Consider the following 23,206-nt stretch of genomic DNA (forward strand, 5'->3'; position numbering starts at 1 on the left):
ATTGTAGGCTGGGTTCTGCCTCTGGGTGGTACTGTTGGCACTATGTGCTCAGAGTGAAAACATGGAGGAGACCCCCAGTGGAGAAGTAACAGAAGTGAGAAATGGTCCTGTATTGTAAGCCTTGGAGGTCTTGGTAGTTTATTGTCATGTAACTTAAAGCTGAGTGATACAGTGTTCATTTTTATTGTCTCAATGAAGTCTGGATGTAAGACCCTTTTTATCATCATAACTTTTAGTTCCTTTTTAAAAGTAGAAGCTAAACAAATTTTTTTGGTTGAATTAACACTTTGAGTATACAATTTTTAATGGACTTGGTTCTAATTAAGAGCAAACCGTCTCAAATTGGCCTAAACTGCGTGGTGAGTTCACTGGTTGCCATTATCAGGAAAGTACAGAAGTGAAAGAGTTTTTGAGTCTGGTTTGACACAGGGACTCATTCAGTTCATTGAGGGTCAAGTTCATGTCTTTGTCTCTAGTCTGCCTTTGACAACATCAGCTTTATTTGCTTTTCCTAATTTAGGTAATGATAATGGTGCCAACGATTCCCAGGGATACATGCTTTCTTGTCAGTGCTAGGAAAAGAGAAGAGCCCCTCTAGAAGTTCTCTCACAGAGTAGCTAAGAATCTTCCTTAGAATCCACAGTAAACTTCTGGCATGTTAGTAATAGAAAGTGAGTCACTCATCCATTTCTGAGCTAATAACTATAACCTATTCACCCCAGCCTCAGATACAGATTGAACATTTTGAACCATGTATGGAAGTTAAACCTTTCCTAAAACACAAGGGGAAGGGAATTTGCCCAATAGTTACATTTACCAGACAAAATTACAGTGAAACACTGTGGATTAGCACTGCTTTTTCATCAATTCCTGTACATGAATGTATGATAATTGTGCCAGAAGACTTGTGTTTCTAATTATTTGTTACATACTTGCGTGCATTTAGCATATCCCAAGAGAAGCAGTAACTGAGAAGTTATGATCTGGCAGATACAGAGCCTGTTTTACATCGCCATTAGTTTCATCCAGCCCAGTTTTGCAAATTGTCATCCTACCAGCTCCTTACTACATTTAACATGGTCATATGTGCCAAATCTTTGATGTCTTTCCATATTTTATGCTCTTATATTCTTGTCCTCTGTCTCTGGTATGTATACAGCTATATAATTTATATCTATACATGTATATGTTTATGTGTTTGCTTATACTGGGTTAAACTTAGTATGACTTTTTTAGAATAAGTGCCAACTTGATCTTGAAAATACATTCAGGTTTAGAAAGATTAATTTGATAGCATATGTGATTTCTAGAAAAGTAGTTGGTTTAACATATAACATCAAAATGAATAATCATTTTAATTTTAATGTAACATTCTTGATTTTATCTTCCATTGACTATAGCGACAGTAATATAAATATTGAGCTTATTTTAGTAGTACTTTCTAGTAACTCTTAATGGGTGTTTGAAGCATAATACCAATTTGACCATGAAAATCCATTTAAAAGCTTAATTTTTTTCCTCCTTATTTATCTAAGTCTCAGAGATGGTCTAAAGATTTTGCTGAGTTACCATTTCATTTGAATAACTTATAATTAATATGATTTTTCCGGTTGTGCTAGATGACTGATCATTTATTTCATGTTTGATTGTTTTCTATTTGAAAATAGAATTTTAATGGGCCTTGAATCAATTAGAATACATTTGACAATCATTGCAGATTAACTATATGTGGAAGTCTAAACCTTTTTTATTTTGATAAATGTGCACTGATAAATACAATACTGAGAATTGCTGAGATTATCATTAAAATGAGGGAAAACATTTCAATGAAAAATTTCGTACTTTGTTATATAAAGTAGGCCCTTCAAGCACCTTAGATTTTGAAAACTTCCTGTTTGGTAACAGCAAAAAAAGCATAAATCAGTAGTTTTCTAGTAAAAATGCCTATGTACTATTTAAAGTAAATCAATCTGTAATGAATATTTGCATTTTAAATAACATGCATTTTTTGTAAGGGAGTTGCATTTTATTTTCTAATCACAGTTCTGTGAACTTCCTCAGTTGGCTTCTTTCCTCTTTTCATCTCTTATTTCACAATGAATCCATCAGAAAGATGCCCAGGGGAAATCAAAGATAGTGAAACTCTACTACAGAGCTCAGTAGCAAAGAGGAAGAATAACACTTCTAGAACTTGGCTACAAATGAAGTTTTTGAGTGATGCAGTCATATATTTTTTGGTATTAATTGGGACCAAGCCAGGGTGGCTAAATGGAGACATTTGTCTATAGTGGGAATAAGGGACTTGCTCTGTTGTCCGGAATCTTTTATTAGTTTTATCCCAGGAAGAGAGAGAGGAGAGAGTACATATACCTTAAAGGTATAATAGGAAACACAACTACTTTTAATCATGCAGAACTCAATTTTGATCCCTGTTGTGCCTCTGAGTAGTCCTGTAATGTCTGGGCAAATTATCTCACTAAGTAAAGATCCAGCTTCACCACTGGGACAAATATTTATTTCACTGAGTAGTGGGGAAAAGTGAAAGGTAGTCTCACAGTTGTGTCTGACTCTTTGTGACCCCATGGACTACTGTAGCCTGCCAGGCTCCTCTACCCATGGAATTCTCCAAGCAAGAATACTGGAGTGGGTTGCCATTCTTTTCTCCAGGGAATCTTCCCAATCCTGTGATCGAACCCAGATCTCCTGCATTGTTGGCAGATTCTTTACCATCTGAGCCACCAGGGAAGCTCAGTAGTGAGGAGAATAATGTTAAATGAGTTGTGTTCAGTCACTCGGGCATGTCCAACTCTTTGAGACCCCATAGACCATAGCCTGCCAGGCTCCTCTGTCCATGGGATTTTCCAGGCAAGAATACCAAAGTGGGTTGCCATTTTCTCCTCCTGGGGATCTTCCTGACCCAGAGATCAAATCTGTATCTCCTGCATCTCCCTCATTGCAGGCAGATTCTTCACCCCTGAGCCACTAGGGAAGCTGTTAAATGAGTTAATGTTGCATAAATGATCGGGCACCATGGTTACCACATGGTAGTGGTTGGGAGAGTACCTGGGTCCTTTGCCTGTCTTCCTTCTTTATTCATTCTTTCTCTCCTCTCTTTCTCCCACAGAAAAAAGTGAGAGATGTTAGAAGTTTCTATAAAAACTTTTATATTTGGAGCATAACTGATTAACAATGTTGTTAGCTTCAGATATAGAAGAGTGATTCAATAATACACATACATGTATCTATTCTTTTGAAATTATTTTCCCATTTAGGAATGTAACCACTTATGGTTTAGTTGAGGACTGGCTTGCAGGGGAACAACTCTTCCTAAAATGCACAGGGAAGCATGAGAAGATGTCTAATTTTTTACACACTAGGCTTTGCACATCACAAAAAAGTTTTAAGAATTAGCCAAATTATTATACACAAACCCTAACATGCTGTATAAGAAAAAAGCACTTTGGAGTCAGAGACATTTGAATTCATACATTGCTAGAGTCATGGTAAAACTCTTTATCTTCTCTGTTCTGATTTCCACTTCTTTAAATTAGAGTAAAGATAAATGTGAGATGGTATGTGTGAATTTAGGCAGCAGAGAATTTAGCACGAAGTAGGCTGTCAATAGATTTTGCTTCTTGGGGCCCCATCATCACAAATAAAATGGAGCTGGCTGAACTGTGTCAAATATTAATCCAGTAACTGTCAGTCGAAAGAATTAAAAAGTTTGTCTGCATGCAGGTCCTGCTTGGCATAGCCCTGAGTTACAGCTGTCACTGATAATTGCTTAACAGCTCAGTTAGCATGGCAGCAAGTTGTTGCTTTCAGACAGCTTGTATATTTGGGAAGAGACTTCAAATCATTGCAGAGAATGTACCTGAATTTCAATTAATTCTGAAAAGGAGTCTCAAGCACTTTGGTGACCTTGGGTTTAAACGTTTATTCAAATTATTTGATGTAACCTGCTCTCTTTTTAAAAAAAGTTTATATGGAATGTAATAAATTATTTTGACAGTCAAAACTCAGTGGCAATTGTATTACATGTTCCATCAGTCAGGAGAGCAATAAGAGTTTATTACTGCACTTAAAATATCTAATGCTAGATATAACCACTAAATTAGCTTCAAATGTTTTAAATTCAGAGTGTATGAAATATGATTGGCCATGCTTAAAAAACTTAGCGGCTGCCAGCAACTGATATATAAATTTAACAGTGGGAACCAAGTTTGGGGATTATAGGTGAGGTGGTTAAAATATGCATTTAGAAAGGATAGCAGCAATGGCTGTGAAATTAGCTTTGGCCATGATGTGGCCTGTCACGGGAATTAACACCTCCCTCTCCTTCCAGTAGCTACATTTTCAGGATCTCTCATGAATAATTATATTTTGGAGGATAAACAAAGATCACAGTTCCTTTAAATTTTACATGATTATTCCCATAGATTTACTGTTTGCAGTTTCCAAGATGTAAGTTTAGGTCTTTCAATTAAGGTATATTCTCAGTTCTGCCCTGATAGGACCTGCATTTAGGAGTCAGAATCTAGGGGAATGCAATCAAATTTTTTATCTATCTGGTTCTGCTCATTAAAGAACAGAGCAAGGATTCTCAAACTGTAGGTGGATCAGCATCACCTTGCTGAGATAGATTGCTGTACCCTTATCTCCAGGGACCGGGATAGAGCTTGGGAATTGGTCTTTCTGTAAAGTTTCCAGGTGAGACTAAGGCTGCTAGAAGAACTACTGGTACAGAGAAGTGTTTGGGGGGATTACTTTATGTTACAAATAACAGAACACCTGACTGAGGTTGGTTTAACAATAGGACTAATTATCTTCCATGGATAGAAATCCAGAAATAGAAAGTCCCAGAGTTTGTTCAGTGGCACAAAGGTCAGGAGTCCACCCCTTTACATCTTCTGTGACATCCTCATTGTGTTGGTTCTGGCTTCCTCACTGGGCATCCTTTCCACCTAGCCCTGATGGCTTTGGCACCTCCAAACATTAAGTACCAACACGACAGCATTTAGGGGCAGAACAGAGAGGGATAAAAGATGCTTTTAGTATCTAAGGTGGGAACACACGGCCCAAAAGGAAGAAGGGGAAGGACTGAAATAATTGCTGATAAGTAACTAACAGCCACTGGAGGTAAACTTGCAGGACGTTAGGAAAAGGTCCTGTAGCTTTTGTTTTCCACAAGGTATTTGAAATGACTCAAAACCATCGGCCGCTTATATCATTCTGGTGACTCTCTACTTCCCTGCTTTTCTTTTTCATTTCCTATTCCTCTGAATTCTCCCCATAATATACTGTTTGTTCCATTATCTGTTAATGCTATTTCCATCTAACTTCCTCCTCCTTATACAGTGTGTGTGTGTGTGTGTGTGTGTGTACATCACATCTCTTATGCATGTCCGACTCTTTGCAACCCATGGACTGCAGCCCACCAGGCTCCTCTGTCCCTGGGTTTCTCCAGTCAAGAATACTGGAGTAGGTTGCCATTTCCTTTGCCAGGGGATCTTCTGACCCCAGGATTGAACCCATGTCTTGTGCATTGGAAGGCTGATTCTTTACCATCTAGAAGACTAAAATTATATTTTGGGCACTAAATGATTTCATCTGAAATTTGAGAGTCACATGCCTTTTCTTTGCTTTGCCTAGAGCAATGCTGGATTTTTTTTAGTCCCTCATGCCATTCTAAATTTCCCATGTTTACCCTTTTTGGAAAGGAGCTTTTGAACAAGACATAATAAAAATTTGCTTTGCCTTGAAGAGCTCCTCTCAAGAGCTGGAAAAACCCTATAACCTGTCAGGTCTGATGTTGAGACTTTAAAGGGGGAACAGTGACGATATTTACCCTCCTATGATGGACTGCAGCCCCAGATCTACTCTTTCTAGAATCTTCCACATTTCCATAAGAGGTAATTCCATCCTTAAATTTGTCAAGGACAATGTTTGGGAGTTATTCTTGATTTAAGAAATCATTCTTCAGCACAGCTTGGCAGCTTTAACTTTAGAATATGGCCCTTATCTGACTACTTCTCACACTTGCATAGCTACAAAGCTGGCACAAACCAGCATCCTCAGATCTAGCTTCTCTCTCATCTGGATGTTTCCCTGCTCCCCGCCTTGATCTTCTTAAATTTATTACCAACACAGGAGCCTGAACATTTCTATTAAAATGTAAATAAGATCGTGTCACTACGCTGTGTAGAACACTTCAAAGGCTTCTTGTCTCACTACAATTGAGAGTCGAAGTTTTCACACTGGCCTGCGAGGTTCCTTAATGACCTGTTCCCCTCCCCACCGTGCTGCCCTTGGAACATGCCAGTTATACCCCCACTTTGGGATATTTGCCTATTTTGTTCCCTATCATGGTCTATTTCTTCCTCAAATATCACCATCTCAGTGAGTCCATCACTTAGTTTAAAATTACATCACTGGCCTTTGTTATAATTTCCCCTCCCCTCTCTGTCCAGTTTTTCTTTAAAGCTCTTATGACCACCTGTTATGCTTTATCTTTTCCTTATTTATTGTTTCTCTCTTTACTATTTTAGTTTTTAAAACTTCCTCCACTAGAACGTGACCTGTTAGTCAAATAATGTGAGAGTAGCAATGTTTGTTACATAATTGCTCTATCATCAGAACTGAGAAAACCTAGCACATAAACATGAAGTGATATTTGAATGAATGTATGATTATATGGTAATTAAAATTTAATGTCATAATAAATATCAAACATATATCAAGGAAAAATAGTATAAGGGACCCCTTGTACCAATCACTCAGCTTCAACAACTGTCATCATTCTGCCATTCTTATATCACTTAGTTTGTTTATCCCTTGTTTGATAATTCAGTAGGGACTCAGGTTTTTTTTGGGGGGGGGTAAATTTACACATATTGAAATGCATAAATCTATATAATTTTTGACAAATATATACACCTACGTATAACAGGGAGGCCTGGCATGCTGCGATTCATGGGGTCACAGAGTCGGACACGACTGAGCGACTGAACTGAACTGAACTGATACTACATCTTTATCGTGACATGAAACGCTTCATCTGCCCAGTAAGTTAACTCATGTCCCTTCCAAAGGCACACTGCTCTCGTCACTCTTCCTGCCCTCCTAACCCAGGCAATGATTGTTCTCTTTTTTTCATCTTAACCTAGTTTCATCTGTTCTAGAACTTCATGTCTAGATTGACTTGTATGTTAAAAGTCAGAATCAAAGTGAAAGTTGCTCAGTCATGTCCAACTCTTTGAGACCCCATGGACTGTATAGTCCGTGGAACTCTCCAGGCCAGAATAATGGAATTGGGTAGCTCTTTCCTTCTCCAGGGGATCTTCCCAACCCAGAGATTGAACCCAAGTCTCCCACATTGTAGGCAGATTCTTTAGCAGCTGAGCCACCAGGGTATGTTAGGATCCTTCTTTTTTTTTTTTTTTTTGCTTTCACACAGAACAGTGTCTTTAAGAATCATTGATGTTTTTGCATGTATTAATACAAATTGGTTCCTCTCCATGTTGTAATGTTTCGTTATATGAATATGTGGCAGCTTGTCATTTCATTCTCTCAATAACTGACATTTGCCATTGTTCTATGTGGTTATCTAGCTGAATGTTTTATGTGCAATTGAAATGAGTTTGGTTTTGGCTGTAGTTCAAAATCTGTATATATTCTTCTGTAAGTCTTTCTGTTTTTTTCTGGATATATGTTCTCACTTCTCTTGGATAAATGCTTAAGAATGGAGCTGCTTAGGTAAAGTGCTGGTGTATGTTTATTTGTATAGCAAATGCTAAGCATATCTACAAAACAGCTGTACTGCTTTTTAATTTCATTAGTGATGGTTTATGGGTTTAATTTACATTTCCCTGATGGTAAATGATATTAAGTATTTTTGGATGTGCTTACTATGTATTTCTCAAAAAGAATTTTTTATAATATTCTGAATATAAGTCTGTGGTCAGGTATGTGTTTTGTGAATATTTTCTTCCAGTCTGTAATTTGCTGTTGATTTTCTCAGTGACGTCTCTTGATCAGCAATTTTTAATTTTGAGAAGGTCTAATTTTTTTCATTTTTTTCTCTTGTGATAATTTCATTCTGCTTTCCAGGGAACCTTTGTTTAAGTCTGCCAGATTTTTTGGTATGTTTTCTTTTAAAAGCGTAATTGTTTTATCTTTTAGGACCCTGCTTCATTCAGAGTAATTTTTGGATGTGGTAAGTAGAGGTAGAGGTTATTTACTCATCTTTCCATTTGAATGTCCAGTCCAGTTGTCTCAGTTATTGTTGTTGTTTAGTCACTAAGTCTTGTCTGACTCTTTGGCAACCCCAAGGACTGTAGGCTGCCAGGCTCCTTTGTCAGTTGTCTCAGTACTGTTGGTTGAAAACAACAGCTCACTCAGTAGCTTTCACATCTTTGTCAATTATCGACTAACTGTGTAAATATGAGTCTATTTCTGGACTCTATCATGTTCCAACTGTGTGTTTATCTATATTCCAAGCTCTAACTGATTACTGTAGCTTAAGGTAAATCTTGCGGTCAACATATATTTTATAATTTTGTTTTTTCTTTTGCAAGATTGTTTTGTATATTCTAGGTCCATATGAATTTTAGAACTAGATGATCAATTCTTGTAAAAATACCTTACTGGGATTATGATTGGTGTTGTGTTATGGCTCAGCGTGTGGTCTATTTAGCTGAATGTTTGCCTGCTTTTGGAAAGAAAAATAGCCTACAGTTTAGGGTATAGTATCTATAAATGTCAGTAAGATCAAGTTGGTTGATAGCGTAATAGTTCTGTCAATTGCTGAGAAGGGATACAAGACTATCCAACAGTAATGTTAGATTTATTTAGTTTATCTTTTAATTTTGTTAGCTTTTGCTTCATGTAATTTGAAGCTTTATAGTTAGGTGTGTACACATTACATGTTTTATCTTCACGATGTAATAACTCTTTTTCAAGATTAAGTCTTTTATTTTTGATACTACTTGTCTTGATGTCTGCTTTGTCTAATGTTAGTATGAAGTGAAGTGAAGTTACTCAGTTGTGTCCGACTCTTTGCGACCCCATGGACTGTAGCCTACCAGGCTCCTCGGTCCATGGGATTTTCCAGGCATGAATACTGGAGTGGGTTGCCATTTCCTTCTCCAGGGAATCTTCCTGACCCAGAGATTGAACCCGGGTCTCCCTCATTGCAGGCAGATGCTTTACCATCTGACCCACCAAGGATGTTAATACAGCCATTGATAAAGTCTTTTTCATGATAAATATTTGTATTTCATCCGTTTCATTTGTATTAAAGTACATCTTTTAAAGATGTACTATAGGGCCTTTTTTTTAATCTAGATTTTTTTTAATCTAGTGTGATTGCTTTTTTTGTGAAAAGTTTGGCTCGTTTAAAATTAATACAATTGTTGATATGATTGGATTTGAATCCACTGTTTTATTAACTGTTTCCTTTTTGTTCCTTTGCTTCCTTTGTCCTACTTTCTTTAGGGCAAAACAAAACCTAAATTTTAAATTGGAGTATGATTGGTTTACAATATTGTGTTCATTTCTGCTGTACAACAATGTGAATCAGCTAGGAAAGTGAAAGTCTTAGTCGCTCAGTCCTGTCCAACCTTTGCAAGCCTGCCAGACTCCCCTGACAATGGAATTTTCCAGGCAAGAATACTGGCGTGGGTTGCCATTCCCTTCTCAAGGCGATCTTCCTGACTCAGGGGTTGAATGTTGGTCTCCTGCATTGCGGGCAGATTCTTTGCCATCTATGCCATCCTGTGCATACATATATCTCCTACCTCTAGAGCCTCCATCCCACCATAGGTCATCATGGAGCACCAAGCTGGGTTCCCCGTGCTATACAGCTGCTTCCTGCCTACTCTCTATTTTATACACGATAGTGTATGTATGTTGATGCTACTCTCTCAATTTGTCCCACCCCCTCCTTCCCAAATATTAAAAAAAAATCTATTTTGATAATTATATTGACATTTAGCTCTTCTTCTTTGAAAGGATTTTAATGCTGCTGTAGGATTTGCAAATTGCATCTTTAATTAATAAAAATCTTAGAGTTAATATTGTGTTAGTCCATACAAAGTATGAGTCTTCCATCGGTGTAATATTGCTGGGGTCCAGCCCCGGTAGATCCAGGGTAATTCGAAGGGGAGACAGAGTAGGCATCCTAGGAAAAAACTTATTTAATTACAGATATATAGAGAGATTAGAAACGGATAGTGTAGTAGGAAAATTAGTGGAGAAAAGGAGGCTGAATAACTTGGTTTACGTGGAATACCAATCACCACCTACGTGGGCCACAGGCGTCTTTCCTTTCTCCTGAAGAAGAGGAGGCACTGAGGCCTCCCCGGTCTGATCTTAGAAGCCCAGGCAAAATTAGCAGGCTTGGTGAGTACCCACATTCCAGATGGGAATTCAGCCAGAAGGGGAAAGAAAGAATGACATGGGGGAATCAGTCTTTCCAGAAACTGATTCCATTTCTTTATTTTTCAGGTTTGTTTATATACCTTTTGTTACACATAGGGATGAATACAATCACCCGGGGGTCAGCAGACATGACCCTTGTCACAATTAGGTGCTTCATATAAAATTATACAAAGGTCTTATGGGTTTTATATCATCTGCTGACATTTTATGGCCCTTTCTGATAACAGTCAGTCAACCAGAAAACTTATTTTTTCCAGGGGTGATTTTTTTCTTAAACCAAGCACCACCCTCCAAATAAAGTTGCATTTCTATAGGGTGAGGGTGTAGTGGGTTACAATCAAGAAAGGAATTTAAGAGATGGGAATACCAGACCACTTAACCTGCCTCTTGGGAAACCTGTATGCAGGTCAGGAAGCAACAGTTAGAACTGGACATGGAACAACAGACTGGTTCCAAATAGGAAAAGGAGTACGTCAAGGCTGTATGTTGTCACCCTGCTTATTTAACTTTTATGCAGAGTACATCATGAGAAACGCTGGGCTGGAAGAAACACAAGCTGGAATCAAGATTGAGGAGAAATATTAATAACCTCAGATATGCAGATGACACCACCCTTATGGCAGAAAGTGAAGAGGAACTAAAAAGCCTCTTGATGAAAGTGAAAGAGGAGAGTGAAAAAGTTGGCTTAAAGCTCAACATTCAGAAAACGAAGATCATGGCATCCAGTCCCATCACTTCATGGGAAATAGATGGGGAGACAGTGGAAACAGTGTCAGACTTTATTTTTCGGGTCTCCAAAATCACAGCAGATGGTGACTGCAGCCATGAAATTAAAAGACGCTTACTCCTTGGAAGGAAAGTTATGACCAACCTAGATAGCATATTCAAAAGCAGAGACATTACTTTGCCGACTAAGGTCCGCCTAGTCGAGGCTATGGTTTTTCCTGTGGTCATGTATGGATGTGAGAGTTGGACTGTGAAGAAGGCTGAGCGCCGAAGAATTGATGCTTTTGAACTGTGGTGTTGGAGAAGACTGTTGAGAGTCCCTTGGGCTGCAAGGAGATGCAGCCAGTCTATTCTGAAGGAGATCAACCCTGGGATTTCTTTGGAAGGAATGATGCTAAAGCTGAAGCTCCAGTACTTTGGCCACCTCATGCGAAGGGTTGATTCATTGGAAAAGACTCTGATGCTGGGAGGAATTGGGGGCAGGAGGAGAAGGGGATGACCCAGGATGAGATGGCTGGATGGCATCATGGACTCGATGGACGTGAGTCTGAGTGAACTCTGGGAGATGGTGATGGACAGGGAGGCCTGGCGTGCTGCGACTCATGAGGTCGCAAAGAGTCAGACACAACTGAGCAACTGAACTGAACTGAAGTGAAGGTTTAACATGATTAATCTTAAAGGTTAATACTTATTTCTCCTATATGCTAGTTATATCCATTATAAGGGCAAGGAATATGGAGATTTAGCAGCAAATATCAGCCCAACAGATGAAAACCCTTTACAAGTGTTTCCCTTAATATCTATTTAGTCTTAAGATAGTGATAAAGTTACATTTTTGCATAGCAAGGATACAGTGATTTATAACAAAGTACAGTACTCTTGCCTGGAAAATCCCATGGATGGAGGAGCCTGGAAGGCTGCAGTCCATGGGGTCGCTGAGGGTCGGACATGACTGAGCGACTTCACACTCACTTTTCACTTTCTTGCATTGGAGAAGGAAATGGCAACCCACTCCAGTGTTCTTGCCTGGAGAATCCCGGGGATGGGGGAGCCTGGTGGGCTGCCATCTATGGGGTTGCACAGAGTTGGACGCGACTGAAGTGACTTAGCAGCAGCAGCAGCACAGTGATCTATAACAAAAGAGAAAATTCATTAACTCAAAAAAGTCTAGTATTGCTAACATCAGAAACTACTATATTTCCTTTTCTGTACTCCAAATACATTGATTAATATATTCCCAGGTGCCTAAGGATATGGAGGCCTGGCGGCAATCATTGACTCAACAATGAGAAAAGCCCTATGCTAATTAAGACTTTCAAAATACTTCAAACTCTCTGTGCTGTTTATGGTTGAGAGGTTGTCACACAAGCTAGTCTGTCAGCAGAGAGGTTTGACCTGAGACACCCTTGTCACACCCAGGGCAAGGAATTAGCAGTAATTATTGGCACAATAAATGAAAAACCCTTCACCAATATAATTCCTAATCAACCCACTATACTATACTAATAATTTTCTAACTTTTCAAAAGAGTCTGTATTTAGAAAATTTTAAAGCATCTCGTGCCCCTCACAGTTGGGAGGCTGTAAACAATCACTTGTGGCTGGACGAACCCTCTCAGGCAGACTAGAGAACCTTCAGAGGAGTTTGTAAGTTGAAACACTCTTGTCATGCCCAGGAATTTGTATTAACTGGAGCTGCAAGTTAACTCCTTCTCTGAGAGAAATGGTGATGGGGAGAGCCCCCTGTAAAGTCAGAAGTATCGGTGAGAGCATAAAACAGACTCTGGTTTTGGGGGTAGATGCTCGGGAACAGGGGTTTCCTGAGGCTCGATCCTGCCTTTGGGTATGCTGAACCTCCTTCCTCATGACCTTTGCCATGGGCAGAGTTCCTCATGCTGGCTCCCAGCATAATACTATTTGCATCTCTGCCCCATGTGTTTTTGCAACATATGCATTGCAATTAAATACATTATATTTGTTTTTAAGTATTATATAACACAAAGAATTTAACATTTTGTCATTGATTGCATTTTATGTTTTATATTCTTTTAATATTTTTTGATGGGTTAAACATTGCTACAATTTTGCTACTACTCTGTTGAAATGTGGAATCTGTTTTCTAATGCTCTTGACTTGGGGCTGACTTTAATGCTTGATCAATAAGATACAGTAGAAATTGTGTTATTCTTTCAATGATAGCTCATAGAAAGCCTCGCAGCTTCAGATTGAGTTCCTTAGAGCATTTCCCCTTATAGCTCAGCCGCCACACTGTGAGCAGCTCAAGCTATATGGAGAAATCTCAGGTAAGCTTCTAGCCAGCAACCACATGAAAGATCTCAAGTAAGTATTGCCCAGCTGATTTCAATTAACACACAGGCCTATGAGAGAGAAGAATACTTTTTTATATTAAGCTACTAATTTTTGGGTCAGAAAGATCCTCTGGAGAAGGAAAGGGCAACCCACTCCAGTATTCTTACCTGGAGAATTCCATGGTCAGGGGAGCCTAGTGAGCTACAGTCCATGGGGTTGCAAGAGTCAGACACAACTTAGCGACTAAACCCACCAGCCAACTAGCTTTTAGGCTGATTTGTTAGGCTGTTATAGAAAATGTACTCATATTCTTATCATTTCTTCTAACAGTTATCACCTTGTGTCATTTGCCTTTAGCCTGAGGAATTTCTGTTGGCATTTTTTTGGGAAACAGATCTTTTAGTGTGAATTTTTACAGTTTTTGATAATCTGAAATGTCTGGTTTTCACCCTAATTTTTGAATGGTCTTAATGGATATCAAATTCTGGCTTGACCATTTTGTTTTTCACTCAGTGCTTAACTGTTGTTGTTCCATTGTTGTTTAGCCTTTTCTGTTATCATGAGAGGTTAGCAGTAATTTTACAATCATTTTTCTCACTCTACTTCAAGAATTACTTTTCTTTTGATTTAGCATTTGATTGTGATCTTTCTAATTGTGCTTCCTATGAACTTATCCTGCCTGGAACTTGGTGTGTTTCTTGGTTCTAGAAGTTGACATTTTTCATCAAATTTGGGGGATTTGGGGGCATTTTTTAATTTTGGAAGTTTCTACTCGCATATCCTCATGCTCAGATTCTTTCCACAGTCATGTCTTGATAACTTTGCCTCTTGCAGCTATCCGTATCTGCCTCAATCCATTGTGGATGCATACCAACTTAGTGTATATATGTAACATACTGTCAAGATTAAGATAAATTCTAATGCTTCATGGGGGCATCTGCCGAAATTGTGGACCTTGGCTTCCTTGATAGAATATTATTTTCTTGGTGGTGATCCCCACAGATACTATTAAGGTTCTACATAGATAGTAAATTTCCTGATAAAATCATTGAATTCTTCCTATCTGATATATACTTTATTAATCCAAGAGCATTTAGTCATTTGTTCAAAATGTTCATTGAGCCACTACTGTATGCCAGATATTATTTCTGGGTAAGGACATTGGCTAAGAAAATGCCTTAAAAAAAGTTATATTAATCAAGACAGAATAGATTTTCTATAAGTGCAGAAATACTGATCAATGGAACAGAAGAAAAATTACCCAAATCAATCTATACATGAAGGGAATATTCAAGAAATAATTTTTGATTTAGGATATTTCTCACCAATAAATGATTTAGCATTTAAACACTGAATAATAGAAAATTTATAGGATTGACTTACATTTCTCTCTCTGGAAATGGGTGAAGATTCACAGAATAATCTTTGGGTTTTCAGGGAAAATGCCTTTGGTTTTGAGGTTTATGCTATCGTAGGAGATAACTAAGAACTTATGAAATTAAAATGGGTAATTTCATTTGGTAACAAGTTCTTGGGGGCTTCCCCGGTGGTGCTAGTGGTAAAGAACCTGCCTGCCAATGCAGGAGACTTAAGAGACGCAGGCTTGATCCCTGGGTCAGGAAAATCTACTGGAGGAGGGCATGGCAACCCACTCCAGTGTTCTTGACTGAAGAATCCTCATGGACAGAGGAGCTTGGTGGGCCCAGTCCATGGGGTCACACAGAGTTGGCCTGACTGGAACAACTTAGCATGCACACCAAGTTCTTAAAGAATCCTGGGCTGAGATGCTGCCATGAGGAGAAGGGGAAGAAAGAAAGAGAGGCTTTCTTGGGCTCAAGGAAGCTCAGGCAAGTTCTCAGAGGAGGGGATAATTAAATGGAGATCTGAAAAATAAGAGGTGAGGGCCTGGGGGGAAGTGATGGGAGTGAGTTCCACAGGGTGTGCTTACGTGTCTGCTCAGTTCTGTATGGCTCTCTGTGACCCCGTGGACTGAAGCGTGCCAGGCTCCTCTGTCCATAGCATTTCCAGGCAAGAATATTGGAGTGGTTTGCCATTTCTTCTCCAGAGTTCCAAAGGGAGGAAGGAGCAAAAATTGAAGAGAAAACTGAGTATTTTTTTATACTAGTTAATCATTTGGCACATAAATAGGTACTGTACTGTGAAATGAAATTAATATTTTATGGCAAGACAAGAAAGAGATAAACAAAAAATATTTTCTCTGCCCTTTGGCTCCTTACTCCCTGCACTGTACATTGTTTATCTGCATTATGTGTTGAACAAACTGCGCCTGATGAGCAGAAGCACCCGCTCAACCAGAAAGAGCTACATTCTCCTCACAGCAAAAACTCCTTAAAGATAACGTTCCTTCCTAATCTCCTGAAGGCCCAAGACACTTAGATCTGGATTGTTTAACCTGTCAATAATGCATCACTTACAGTATAGCCCTCTATTTCAAAAAATGCATATAACTGTGCTTTGACTTCTAATGGGTGGAACAGTTTTCCGAGCTTTCTGAGATGCTGTTCCCAGGTTAGAATCCTCAAATTTTTCTTGAATAAAATTTTCCATTTCATTTTTAGATTGATTGATTAATTTTTATTCGACAGTCTCATAACATCTTTTGTTATCATAAAGATGGTAGTTATCACTTTTTGAGCCCTTTACAAGGACTTCATGTTTATTAACTCATTTAATTCTCACAACAGTTCAATGAGGTCAATATGTTTATTAGAGAGTTGACAACTCTGTTTTGGAGAGGTTTAGCCGTTTGAAGACTTTGGATTCAAAACCAAGTCATTTTATCCAAATCTGCCTGTTTCTGACTTACTGGTTTATACTTCTCTTCTGCTATCCTAGGTAGATTTGGAGTTTTATAAAAAAATGTTTTAATTGGCCTGGGCTGCAATAACAGAATGCCATCGACTGGGCTTAGCCAACATAAATGAATTTCTTCACAGTTTGGGGGCTGGAAGTCCAAGAATAAGTTGATGGCTGATTTCATTTCTGGTGAGAACCCGCCTTCTGGCTGGCAGAGTTCTCAGTGTCCTCACATGGTAGGAGAAAGCTCTGGTCTCTCTTTTTTGTTTTTTTCCAAACCATTAATCTCATCATGGCAGTTCTACCTTCATGATCTCATTTAAACCTAATTAACCTCCAAAGGTCCCACCTCCAAATACCATCACATTGGGGTTAGGGCTTCAAAATTATGAAATCTGGGGGGACACATTTTATCCATAGCAGATGGGAAACATGAATTGTACATATTGGATATTCCCTAAAATTCTCATAAAAAAATATGAAAGTAGTATTACATGCATGAAAACTAACTAATTTTGCCCAGCTAATTCCTACCAGTTTTCCAGGCTTCAGTTTAACTGCTAGTTTTCCAGGAAGGCTGGCTTAGCTGCCATGGTACCTTGCTTATCCATCAGTGATTTCTTATCTGTTCTCTCTGACTTTGTGAGCTCTGTGAAACCTGTCACCACTGTATTCCTGGTGTGTGGTGGTGCAGAATCAGGTACAAAGTAGCTGAATTAAACTGTGGTATGTGTTAGTTACTCAGTCGTATCCGACTCCCCGTGACCCTATGGACTGTAGCCTGCCAGGCTCCTCCGTCCATGGAATTCTCCAGGCAAGATTACCGGAGTAGGTTGCCATTTCCTTCTCCAAAATTGATGTGTGATCCAGGGCAGATTAAAACCTCCTCAACCTTAGTTCCCTCATCTGTAAAGTTTAATCTACTTCATTCAGTTAAGAGAATTTGAACTGATAGATATGAAAATATTGTCTCTTTATTCCCCCTTTGTTTCCTCATCCACCTTTTATTTATTCTCTTTTAAAGTTCCTCACTTTACTCGCACAGCTGAGCACACGTGCACACACACACACCCACACCTTACTTGCAGTGTACCATATGATTTCAGTTCAGTCGCTCAGTCGTGTCCGACTCTTCGCGACCCCATGAATCGCAGCACGCCAGGCCTCTCTGTCCATCACCAACTTAGCTATCTGAAAATATTAAGCAAACTGTGACATGTGATTTCAAAATGGATCTATATTTCTAAAGCAGTAGCTGTAATTCTTTAAAGATTGTTTCGTTTAAAGGTGACCTTTATCACATCGAAGACAGAGGTAATAGGTTTTTCTGTATCTGGTATAAAAGGTTCAGATAGACCGTGCAGTATTGAGTTCTTTGATATGCCTAAGTTAAAATTTTTGTTGTTTAGTCGCTAAATTGAGTCAGACTCTTTTGCACCCCATGGACTGTAGCCTGCCAGGTTTCTTTGTCCGTGGGATTTCCCAGGCAAGCATACTGGAGTGGGCTGCCATTTCCTTCTCCGGGGGGTCTTCCTGACCTGGGGATTGAACCCACGTCTGCTACATTGGCAAGCAGATGCTTCACCACTGAGCCACTAGAGAAGCCCAGTTAAACAGACCGAGGAACGATAATTTTCAAGCAGAAAATGAGGTCACATTATCTGAAAAGCATAAGCTTGCTCATCATGGTAGTGAGATTAAATATGTGAAATTATGACTATTCTGAAAAATCTAAAGTAGTATAAAAAGATGAGCATGGGTCTAGCTGATTAAAAATTTTTTGTTGTTGTTGAAGTACAGTTGATTTAGATGTTGGGCCAGTCTCTGTTGTACATCTAAGTGACTCAGTTATATACATATATACATTTTTTTTTTCCTTTTTAATTTACTTATTTTGGCTGTGCTGGGTCTTCGTTGCTATCCGTGGGCTTTCTCTAGTTGCAGTGAGAGAAAGGACTAGAGTTGAGGACAGTGGCCTGGCTGTGCTGGGTTAGGGAGAGAGCTGAGCATTTAAGACTTGTATTCCAGCTTTTAATAAAGTCTAATTTTCATTCCTTCAACTCTACTCTGCTTTCCAAGGCATTGGTGCCTCCAGTGGCTGAGATCCTCAGGCTTTCTGTGAGACGTAACTTTTTTTTCCCACCTCTGCTAAGCCCTTTACAACTTCTCCATCTACTTTCCATCTTTCAAAATTTGTTAATCTCATTTCTGCTTTCATCTTCTTTCCTAATCTCTTTGTACTTTTGCATCTGTATCTTTTTTTCTTTCATCCTTATATCAAGTAGCTTAGGAAACAGACCATCTGCCATATGTAACTAAAATTCCTAGGTATTTTTAGAAGTTGGAGAATATAAATTCCATAAATAGACTCAGAGAATTGAATGGATTAAGCAGTGATTAATAATGATTTCATCGACTAAATGAAATCATTTAGAAGGAGAAGGAAATGGCAACCCACTCTAGTATTCTTGCCTGGAGAATCCCATGGACGGAGGAGCTTGGTGGGCTACAGTCCACAGGTCTCAAAGAGTCACACACGATGGTGGGCTACAGTCCACAGGTCGCAAAGAGTCGCACACGACTGAGCGACTTCACTTTCATTGACTAAATGTTTAAGTCTAGAAGTTCATGAATCTGAATGCTACGGTACAAAGAAAAACACTGTTTTATAGTTACTATTAGGTATACAGTGTTTTGGTCACTTGTGTCGTTGTTGTTTAAAACAAGAAGTGGTGTTACTGCTTTTATTTGGAGTCATAGACCTAGAAGGGACGCATGTCTATTTATCACTTCCTGTTCTGCTCATTCTCTGACAAAAGTGCTCATACATTGAAACTGCAAAGCATGAGGGGGAAAGAAAGAAGGAAAGAGGATGAATTTTCCACTCTTCAGTGATTGAGGGTTGGCGGCACCAGCCACGACCAAAAGAAATCTGCCCAGCGTCTGTTTTAATCAAACATATTTATAACTCAGTCCTTTACATTTGTAATTTAACAATTGAATTAGTTCCATTTAACTGGCAGCAGATGGTGTGTGATTATTGCCTTCCTAGAAGAAAAAGAAAAAAGAGCCTGTCAATACTTGTTAAGTATGGATTAAGTCAAGGGTTACTGAAACTCCTTGCGTTTTCATTAGTACAGTTCATTCAACTTGAATTTGGCAATTAAAATGTGTAGAAATCACATTAATTCCGTATTCATTATGCATCTTGGCACCTCAGCTGCAAAATGAAGTAGTTGGGCAGTGAATTCCTCTTGGCGATGTAACTTATTTTTACTATTTTAAGTTAGAAAATAAAATTGTCCCTGTGTAAACATGGGTGGAAGTGTATATTTCAAAGTTGATAATGTTTGTTAGATGCTTTCCTCTGGCATGGAGTCAAGGGAGACCTTGCAGCTTGTTCATCTGCTGGGCATTCTCTCCGGTTTAAAAGGAAGGTGGCTCGGAGCGATCACGGACACAGTCTTACTTACCACCCAAGCAGCAGATTGAATGTGAATGATGTTTTCAGCTCTTTAGAAACAGTGGCCACATTTTTTTTAAAGTAAATTACTATGCAACAGGTTTATAAACCTGCTCAGAAGAATTGAGAATCTTTTTTAAAATTAACTCAGAGTTCAATCTGAAGTAACTGTGGTTATCTTTGGGAAGTTTTCAGGATGGAATCAGTGTTTGACTGAGTGGAACATATTGCATTATATACTGAAGAAAAAACAGTCAAGTCATTTCGTCTCGGGCTTGAGGGTTCCTGTGTTTTCTGTTTTTCATTTTTTAATGAGAGTTGACTTTTTAGAGGGTTTGTTTGGTTGTTATTGTTTTCAGGGTGTTTGCCTCTTGGGGTTTTGCCTTATCTTTCATCTTCATGATATTTTTCTGGGAACTCTGTTTCAGGTGAAATGCTCTGGTGGGCCCTGCTAAAGCATCCTTTCCTCCCTCCAGGGCCTAATTGATCTTTCTCTACTCAGTGGATCCATCACTTTGCTTTCACTTGCTGAGAGTTCATCACTCATTTATCTCCTGACTGGCTTAGATGCCTTTTTTCTTCAATTTAGAAAAATATCTTTTGCCAGTGGTTGTTTTAAAAAGAAACTTTTTTAAAGGGATATACATGCATGTGTATGTGTGAGTGTGTCCTGAAGTTCTAGAATAGAATAGGAATAGATACAGAAAAAGATACGGAAAGGCAGATGTATTCTGGCATTTGAAGGAACTTTCCAGTAAACTTCCCTGGTTCAGACAGTAAAGAATATGCCTGCAATGCAGGAGACCTGTGTTCAATCCCTTGGTCGGGAAGATCCCTGGAGAAGAGAATGCCTACCCACTCCAGTATTTTTGCCTGGAGAATTCCATGGACAGAGAAGCCTGGCTGGCTACAGTCCATGGAGTCGCAAAGAGTCAGACACCGCTAAGTGAGTATCATTTTCACTTTCACTTTTTTCAATAAAGCAGGACAAAAATTTTATATTCTGTTACAGTTTGGGCCCCTTATCTAAAGTTGGTCTGGCAGAAGTTAGGGAACATAGTAAGTTGAACTATATATATATATATATATTTGTAGAAAATCAGCAATTGAACATCAGTAATTTTATCTGATGCAGCATTATACCTTAAAGTTTCCTTTTTTAAATTAACAAGACTTGAATTCCCTGGCAGTCCTGTAGTGAGAACTCTGCTTTCTCCACCAAGGTTGACAGTTCGATCCCTGGTGGGGGAACTAAGATCCCAGAAACCCCATGGTGTAGCCAAAAATTAAAAAGCAAAGCAAAACACACTCACACACACAAAAAAAACAGGATTGACAAGACTTGGTAACTTCCTGTATTTTGTGGTGAAAGAAGAGGGAGTTAAGTGAGTTTGATAACTGTTGGTTGGTGTTTATCTTGAATTTAAATTCATGGTCATTAACATCTGGATAGATAACAGCTTTCCTATAAAACTCTGTTTCAGGCACATTTCTATGCTGTCTATCTCTACCTGTCTATCTCTCTGTCTGTCTGTCTCTCCATCCATCCATCTAATCAGTGAATCCTCTTTTCTGTGAGAAAATATCAATATTATTAATGTCCCTAATTGGCAACCCACTCCAGTGTTCTTGCCTGGACAGAGGAGCCTGGTGGACTACAGTCCATGGGGTCACAGAGTCAGACATGACTGAAGCAAATTAGCACACTAATTTATGGAGCAGGAAAGGGAGGGATAGAAAGAGGTGTTCGCTACCTTGCCCAGATAACATAGGTGGAAGGTGGTGGAGGCTGGGTTCTTATTCAGTCCCTCTCGCTCCAGAGTCTGGCGCATAAGCTCCACATCATCCCTTCCATGGGCTCTGAGTGCTATCCCTATCAGATACTTGTCCCTGGTACGTTTCATTTCCTCTTCTCTCCTGCAGGATTATTTTATACATCTCCTTTTTCCTTGAGCCTCCAGTACCTTCTCTCCTGCATGCATGCATTCTCAGCTCACGACTTTGTTTTCCAGGTCTCTAAGAAAATTGAAGTAATCCAGAGGGAACTACCTTCTCCTCCACCATGATTAACTAGCTGCCTTCTTAATATATACTCTGCCCCATCTCCAGTGGACATGGATCCACAGTCCCTGCAGCTCCTCCCCCAAGATGCTAGCATATATCCCCTGTACTCAGTGCTATTCCTGTAGCAGTTTTCTCCTCTTTTGCATTGTTAACCTGTCCCTTTCTTCTGGGTTAGTCTCCTAAGCACACAAAGGTGAAGAAGCTCGGTCGTGTCCGACTGTTTGTGACCCCACACACCGTAGCTTAACCAAGCTCCTCCATCCATGAGATTTTCCAGGCAAGAGTACTGGAATGGGTTGCCATTTCCTTCTCCAGAGGATCTTCCCAACCCAGGGTTCGAACCCAGGTATCCTGCCTTGTAGGCAGATGCTTTACTGTCTGAGCCACCAGAGAAGTTTCCATTTCCCTGTTCTTAAAAAATGAAGCTCCTTTTATCTCAGTCTTTTTGTCAGTTACTCTCCCACTTTTATCCACCTTGACATAAAACTCTTGGAAAGAGTTATCTGTAATCACTTCTCCAAATTCCTCTCCCGGTCTTCAGTCTTGAACTCCAAGTTGGCCCTTGTGTGCTGCCCCTGACAGTCACCGATAAGCTTCCCATGGTTGCTGTATCATCCTGCTGCTCTCAGTTGATCTCTCAGCTGCATTTGACTTAGATGATCTGTCTCCTCCTGAATTCCTTCTTTAATTCCGTTTCTGGAATGTCCCACTGTCCTGGCTTTCATCCTACCTTCCCATCTGTAGCCTCTCTGCCACTTTTGCTCCTTATCCTTCTGACCTTGGAACTCTGGAGTGGCCTAACATTCAGTTTCTCCTTTCACAACCTTGGCGCTTTCATCCTGTATCTTGGCTTTCAATATTGTTTGCATCAACTTTTCTTGATGCCACTTCAGATCCTCATACATTCCATCTCAGCTCTTCAGCCTGCACCTTTGGTTTTCTGCCTCCTGCATGCCATGCACTATTGGTCCTCTGAAAATTCCTATGTTGAAATCAAATCCCCAAGGTTTGCAGCTTGATTAGGTCAAAGTGAATGAAATTCGTGCCCTTATGAAAGAGACTTCAGAATACTTCTTCATCCCTTCCTTCATGTGAGGACATGGAGAAGATGACTGTTGTCTATGAACCAGGAAACGAGTCCTAAAAACTGACACTTGCATCTGGGGCTTCCCAGTCTCTAGAACTATGAGGAATAAAATTCTGTTGTTTATAAGTCACCTAATCTATGGTATTTTATTACAGATGTCCAAATGGACTAAGATATGGCAAGAAGCTTTTCTGTTAATGCAACCTGGTGACCTCCTTGCCTATGCGACCCATCCCTACGTCACTGGGAGGTGAGATGAAGTGGGTAAATTCTCTCCTTTCCCCCCACTTTTTGGCTCTC

The sequence above is a fragment of the Ovis aries genome, chromosome 13, assembly GCF_016772045.2.
Source record: "Ovis aries strain OAR_USU_Benz2616 breed Rambouillet chromosome 13, ARS-UI_Ramb_v3.0, whole genome shotgun sequence".
NCBI lineage: Eukaryota > Metazoa > Chordata > Mammalia > Artiodactyla > Bovidae > Ovis > Ovis aries.